This window comes from Amblyraja radiata, chromosome 22, assembly GCF_010909765.2.
Source record: "Amblyraja radiata isolate CabotCenter1 chromosome 22, sAmbRad1.1.pri, whole genome shotgun sequence".
Lineage (NCBI taxonomy): Eukaryota > Metazoa > Chordata > Chondrichthyes > Rajiformes > Rajidae > Amblyraja > Amblyraja radiata.
Window position 1 is genome coordinate 42,250,658 of NC_045977.1, and position 7,474 is coordinate 42,258,131.

The 7,474-nt window shown below is 46.3% G+C and overlaps 1 long non-coding RNA gene across 1 annotated transcript in view; it reads right to left on the bottom strand.

Moving 5' to 3' along the window:
- Positions 1-1,673, bottom strand: part of LOC116985490 — a 7,431-nt gene extending 5,758 nt beyond the window's left edge. Inside the window, exon 1 of the long non-coding RNA XR_004415288.1 lies at positions 1,567-1,673. This is a non-coding gene — a long non-coding RNA (uncharacterized LOC116985490). The remainder of the gene's footprint in view (positions 1-1,566) is intronic.
- Between the last annotated feature and the right edge of the window lie 5,801 nt (positions 1,674-7,474).

Genomic DNA, 7,474 nt, shown 5'->3' on the forward strand with positions numbered 1-7,474 from the left:
TGTCCTTGAGATGTCTGAAAGGCGCCCATTAAATAAAATTTATTATTATTATTATTATTCAGCGTGGAAATAGACCCTTCGGCCCATCCAGTCCGCGCCGACCAGCGATCCCCGCACTCCAGCACTATCCTACACACGCTAGGGACAACTTACAATTTTACCAAGCCAGTTTTACCACTCCTTTGATATACAGGTTTGTAGATAAATTGGCTTGGTAAATGCTAAAATTGTGTGCGGGGATCGCTGGGCGGTGCAGACTCAGTGGGCCGAAGGGCCTGTTTCCGCGCTGTACATCTAAACTAAACTATACAATTAACCGACAAACCTGCACATCTTTGGAGCGTGGGGGGAAACCGGAGCTCCTGGAGAAAACCCACACAGGTCACGGGGAGAACGTACAAACTCCATACAGACAGCAACCCTAGTCAGGATTGAACCTGGGTCTCTGGCCCTGTGAGGCAGCAACTCTACCACTGCTGGCCCGCGAATGTATTCGAGGGCTCTGGGCCAAATGCAGGCAATTAGGACCACCCTGGTTGGCATGGACAAGGTGGGCCGAAGGGCCTGTTTCCGTGCTGTACGGCTTCTATGACCTACCGCAAGCTTGTTTCCCACAGTTTATTTTAGCGCATTCTGAAACAACTTGCTTTTCCTAAACACCTATTGGACTCCCACAGGAGTGGATGTTAATGTGAGTCAGAAGCTAATTAAACGTTTAACACACAATTCAGTGGGGGCATTATTATTTTACTAAATTTCCAAAATTATTTCCACCTTTCACTCAGGATGCAGATAGTGTAAACACTATGGCGACATCGTCATGCATATTTAATTCATAAGCAAATCAGGAACTGTGTGAACAAGCTGCTAAATTTGAGGGGGGAAAGATTTAATAGGAATCTGAGAGGCAACCTCTTCACACAGAGGGTGTAACAATAGACAATAGGTGCAGGAGTAGGCCATTCGGCCCTTCGAGCCAGCACCGCCATTCAATGTGATCATGGCTGATCATCCACCATCAGTACCCCGTTCCTGCCTTCTCCCCATATCCCCTGACTCCGCTATCATTAAGAGCCCTATCTAGCTCTCTCTTGAACGTATCCAGAGAACCGGCCTCCACTGCCCTCTGAGGCAGAGAATTCCACAGACTCACAACTCTCCCCACCAGCCTCCCCACGTTAAACAAAGTCACGCACATGCGTCCTCCGGCCCTGGTCAGCCATGACCGAAGGGGGGCCTAAGAAGTGGGGCTAGACTTATTCATCAGAAGGAAAAAAACACTTTAAATAATTTTCCAACAGCATATTTATAATGTACCATTTCCAATTAACTTGTTGCTTTTGAAAGACACATTGGATGAAATTTGATAAAAGTAAATCAAAGTAATAAGACTAGTTGTGCGCAGAAGTACGGTTTTAATTCAGGCATGGATGCAATGTTTATTTGAAGAGCCTGTAGGTAGGAACTGCAGATGCTGGTTTTAACCAAAGAGAAACACAAAGTGCTGGAGTAACTCGGTGGGACAGGCAGCATCTCTGGAGAGAAGGAATGGTTTTGAGTCGAGACCTGTGTTTCCACTTTGAAGGAAATTACCCGAAATTCGGGAAACTCTGGTTGTCTTTGGGTGATTTTAGGGAAATTAAATAATTTCGGGAAATTTCCGCATCCGGCCCGCGAAGGGGTCCAATCCGGCCCGCGAAGGGGTCCAATCCGGCCCGCGGGATGATTTGGGGGGGGGGAAGTATGTTTACGGCTGTCCGTGCCTGTGTGTGCATTTGGGGAAGGCTTAGATAATTTCAGGAAATACCATCAAATTCAAGGAAATTTGGGATTCTATTTAAGGACATTTTTATTTGAGGTGTGGAAGCGCTGATCGAGACCATTCTTCAGGCTCACCCATTCCCTCTCTCCAGAGATGCTGCCTGTCCCGCAGAGTTACGCCAGCATTTTGTGCCTGTCTACTTGAAGAAACAGTTTGCTGTGGAATATGCGAGCGATGTTACCGTGGTTACATTCCAGATATTTCACCAGCCGCCGGGCAGAAACGTCCGTGTTTTTTCAGCATCGTGGCATCCGCGCTGATTTAATTTTATTTAAAAAAAGTGAGCAGCCAGTCCAGAAAGCTTGAAGCCCCCTCGAGCTAGTTAAAGCAAAAATAATGTCTTTCATATGGGAATATATCAAGCAAACAAATCCTGTTCACCCAGAGGGTGGTGGAATACGCGGCTGAATCAATCACGGCATTTAAGGGGGAATTAGACAACACCCGGAGAAACACAATCTTTAAACTCGAAAGAAAAGTGGAAAGAAATGATATTTAAATAAGCAGAACAAGAACTGGCTCATGGAAGCCTGCTCTCGGCAACACATGATATTGTTGTTGTCAGTACAAAGACCTCTGGAGAGAGAGGAAACTAATTATTTATTCCTTTAAGTTTTCTGACATTTTGCACTGATCTGAAGGATCATGAACTCGTCATCCAAGTTGACAATCATTTGAAGTCAGGGTGTCACGGTGGCGCAGCGGTAGAGTTGCTGCCTCCCAGCGCCAGAGACCCGGGTTCCATCCTGACTACGGGTGCTGTCTGTACAGTCTTTGTTCTTTTTCCCTGTGACCTGCATGGTTTTTTCCCGAGATTTTCAGTTTGCTCCTACTCTCCAAAGGCGTACAGGTTTGGAGGTTAATTGGCTTGGTATAATTGTAAATTATCCCTAGTGTGTGTAGGATAGTGTTAGTGTGCGGACTCGGTGGGCCGAAGGGCCTGTTTCCGTGCTGTATCTCTAAATGTGATGCAACGGAATGTTCGGGTGACCTATTTGAAGAATTGATTCAATATTGGATGGGATGTGTTCTGCTTCAAAAGGTAAATTGCTGAACATGCCGGGCAAGGAAGTACTTGGCTCAACTGTCATCGACAGAGAGATGCCAGAAGATGCATAATGGGTAAATCTCTCTTCTGCAGGAGCAATAATCTTGGGAACACCATCTGTCAGAGTAACACCCCTGGTGGGAGAATATTGGAAACAGGAAAACTCAGCAGTAAAAGGCGCTCGGACACTCCACAAGCAGCTGTTCTGCAATCAGGCTGCGGCGTTTGTGCTGGCACTTGGCGCAAGGATGAAAGAACTCAACATTTGTATAGAACCAACCCCACTCACACTCACACACACTCGCTCACACACACACCTACACACTCACACACACGCTCACACACACACGCTCACACACGCACCTACACATTCACACACTCACACACACACGCTCACTCACACACCTACACATTCACACACTCACACACACGCTCACACACACACCTACACATTCACACACTCACACACACGCTCACTCACACATGCTCACACACACACCTACACATTCACACACTCACACACACACCTACACACTCACACACTCACACACACACCTACACACTCACACACTCACACACACGCCCTCACACACACACCTACACATTCACACACTCACACACACGCTCACTCACACACCTACACACTCACACACACGCTCACACACACGCTCACTCACACATGCTCACACACACACACTCACACACACGCTCACACACACACCTACACATTCACACACTCACACACACGCTCACACACACACACTCACACACACACGCTCACACACACACCTACACACTCACACACTCACACACACGCTCACTCACACACACTCACACACACGCCCTCACACACACACACTCACACACACACGCTCACTCACACACGCTCACACACTCACACTCACACACACTCGCTCACACACACACCTACACACTCACACGCTCACACACACACCTACACATTCACACACACACACACACACACACTCACACTCACACACACTCGCTCACACACACACCTACACATTCACACACTCACACACACGCTCACTCACACATGCTCACACACTCACACACACGCTCACACACACACCTACACACTCACACGCTCACACACACACCTACACATTCACACACACACACACACTCACACTCACACTCACACACACTCGCTCACACACACACCTACACATTCACACACTCACACACACGCTCACTCACACATGCTCACACACTCACACACACGCTCACACACACACCTACACATTCACACGCTCACACACACACCTACACATTCACACACTCACACACGCTCACTCACACACACACCTACACATTCACACGCTCACACACACACCTACACACTCACACACTCACACACACGCCCTCACACACACACCTACACATTCACACACACACACACACGCTCACACACACACCTACACATTCACACACTCACACACACGCTCACTCACACACACACCTACACATTCACACACTCACACACACACGCTCACTCACACATGCTCACACACACACACTCACACACACACCTACACATTCACACACTCACACACACACGCTCACTCACACATGCTCACACACACACACACACACACACACACCTACACATTCACACACTCACACACACACCTACACATTCACACACGCACACACACACGCTCACTCACACATGCTCACACACACACTCACACACACACCTACACATTCACACTCACACACACACGCTCACTCACACATGCTCACACACACACACTCACTCTCACACGCTCACACACATACCTACACATTCACACGCTTACACGCACACGCTCACACACACACGCTCACACACACACCTACACATTCACACGCTCACACACACACGCTCACACACACACGCTCACACACACACCTACACATTCACACACTCACACACACACGCTCACTCACACATGCTCACACACACACACTCACTCACACACGCTCACACATACCTACACATTCACACGTTTACACGCACACGCTCACACACACACGCTCACACACACACCTACACATTCACACACTCACACACACACGCTCACACACACACCTACACATTCACACATTCACACGCTCACACACACATACCTACACACGGACACACACTCACACACGGACACACCCACACAAATACAGTCACACATGCACACTCACACACACGGACACACACACTTACACTCACACACGCGCACTCACACACGGACACAGACTCACACACGCACACTCACTCACGCACACACACGCACACTCACACACACACACACACACACACACACACACGCTCATACACATACCTACACACACTCACATGCACAATCACGCGCACTCACACATGCATGCATACATGCACTCACTCACAGTCACACACACACATGCACACATACTCGCACCAGTTATTGGAGGCGTGCTGGATTTCTCGGTCTTCTGCAGCAATAGAGATGTTATTGTTTCTCAGGTCAAGCAACAATGTGGTTCAATGATTGACCTGAAGGATGACCCGTCCATCATTGGACCAGCTACAGAGTCATAGAGTTCTGGATGTCACTGTCAGCCTAATGTTTTAAAATAAATAAGGGCCAGGCATTTACTGTGGGAAAAGTTGGGACTTGTCCATTGATGGCTGATAATATTGTAAATAGTACAATAGCTTTAGGTACAACCCATAAATCTCTCTCGTTCACGTTACCTCAGGTTAGTTTAGTGTAGTTTAGTTTAGTTTATTGTCACATGCACCGTGAAAAGCTCTTGTTCTCTTGTACTCAATCACTTATTCCTTCAGATTTTTATTATGGACAGAGATTTTAGAAAAATAAATATTAAAACATATTCTTCTTGCTGGGTTTATTGTAGTAATCACTCATTACTTTTCTTTGCTTTTGTCATGAACTACTTGAAATTTCACATCAAGCCAAGTGTTATAAGATTGTACTAGACTCCAGTGGGTAGGTGAAGAGTGTGAGGTGGTTAGTATTACAGGTGCCTCAAAGATAGACACAAAATGCTGGAGTAACTCAGCGGGACAGGCAGCATCTCTGGAGAGAAGGAATGGGCGACGTTTCGGGTCGAGACCCTTCAGACTGATGCCAGGGGAGGGGGTGGGACAAAGATAGAATGTAGTCGGAGACAGTAAGACTGGTGGGAGAACTAGGAAGGGGAAGGGGATGGAGAGAGAGGGAAAGCAAGGGCTATTTGAAGTTAGAGGTCAATGTTCGTACCGCTGGGGTGTAAGCTGCCCAAGCAAAGTATGAGGTGCTGTTCCTCCAATTTGCGCTGGGCCTCACTCTGACAATGGAGGAGGCTCAGGGCAGAAAGATCAGATTGGGAATGGGAGGGGGAGTTGATGTGCTGAGCCTCCGGGAGATCAGGTGGATAACAGGTGCCTCAATGTTTGTTTCAGCTCAGGAATACATAAAGTGATGAGTTATGGAAACTGCTTCCCAGAAATGATGGTGATTTACATGTAAATTGGTGAGGAGTTGCATTTCAAATCAAGGCAGAACATCTGGAGGTATTGTCACAAGTTAAAGAAAATGTGGAGCCAAACTTTAGTTTCTCCATTGTTTTCTTTGCCAACTGATGATAAGCAAAACCAAAAAAATAATGGAATCCCCCTAAGTCCCTCTTGACAACAGGATATTAACCTATGATAAGGTTAACCTATGATGAGCGTTTGTCAGCACTGGGCCTGTACTCGCTGGAGTTTAGAAGATTGAGGGGGGACATAGAAACATAGACAATAGGTGCAGGAGTAGGCCATTCAGCCCTTCGAGCCAGCACCGCCATTCAATATGATCATGGTTGATCATCCAAAATCAGTACCTCATTCTGGCTTTTTCCCCACATCCCTTGATTCCATTTAGCCCTAAAAGCTAAATCTAACTCTCTCTTGAATATATCTTAAGGAGGAGATACTTAACGAGTATCCGAAATGTTTAAGAAAGAACTGCAGATGCTGGAAAAATCGAAGGTAGACAAAAATGCTGGTGAAACTCAGCGGGTGAGGCAGCATCTATGGAGCAAAGAAATAGGCAACGTTTCGGGTCGAAGCCTTTTCGGGTTGAGAACCTTTGGGTCTCGACCCGAAACGTTGCCTATTCCTTCGCTCCATAGATGCTGCCTCACTCGTTGGGTTTCTCCAGCATTTTTGACTACCTTAAGGAGTATCCCCATTCTTTTCACCAATCCAGTTCTTCATTCAGTAAACACATGGATTTTGTGGATAAGGATGAGTAGTGGTTAATTATATCAGGTATTGCCTTACAACCTTGACCTCAAATTAAATCAGATGGTTTATCAAACTTTCTTTATTTCCTATCTTTCATTTCCAATTATGAACTGACATTTAAAAACCGTTATTTTCTTTCCAAAAATAAACTTTATTCAGAATATATATATATATATATATATATATATATGTGTGTGTGTGTGCGTATATATATACATGTTCGTACCTGTCTTTAAACAAAACACCTTGCCACTCATGTGGCCCCTAGGGTGATATTCTGACAGGTATGAGGATAGGATAGGTTTAGAGCAGTGGTTCTTGACCTTTTTGGTAT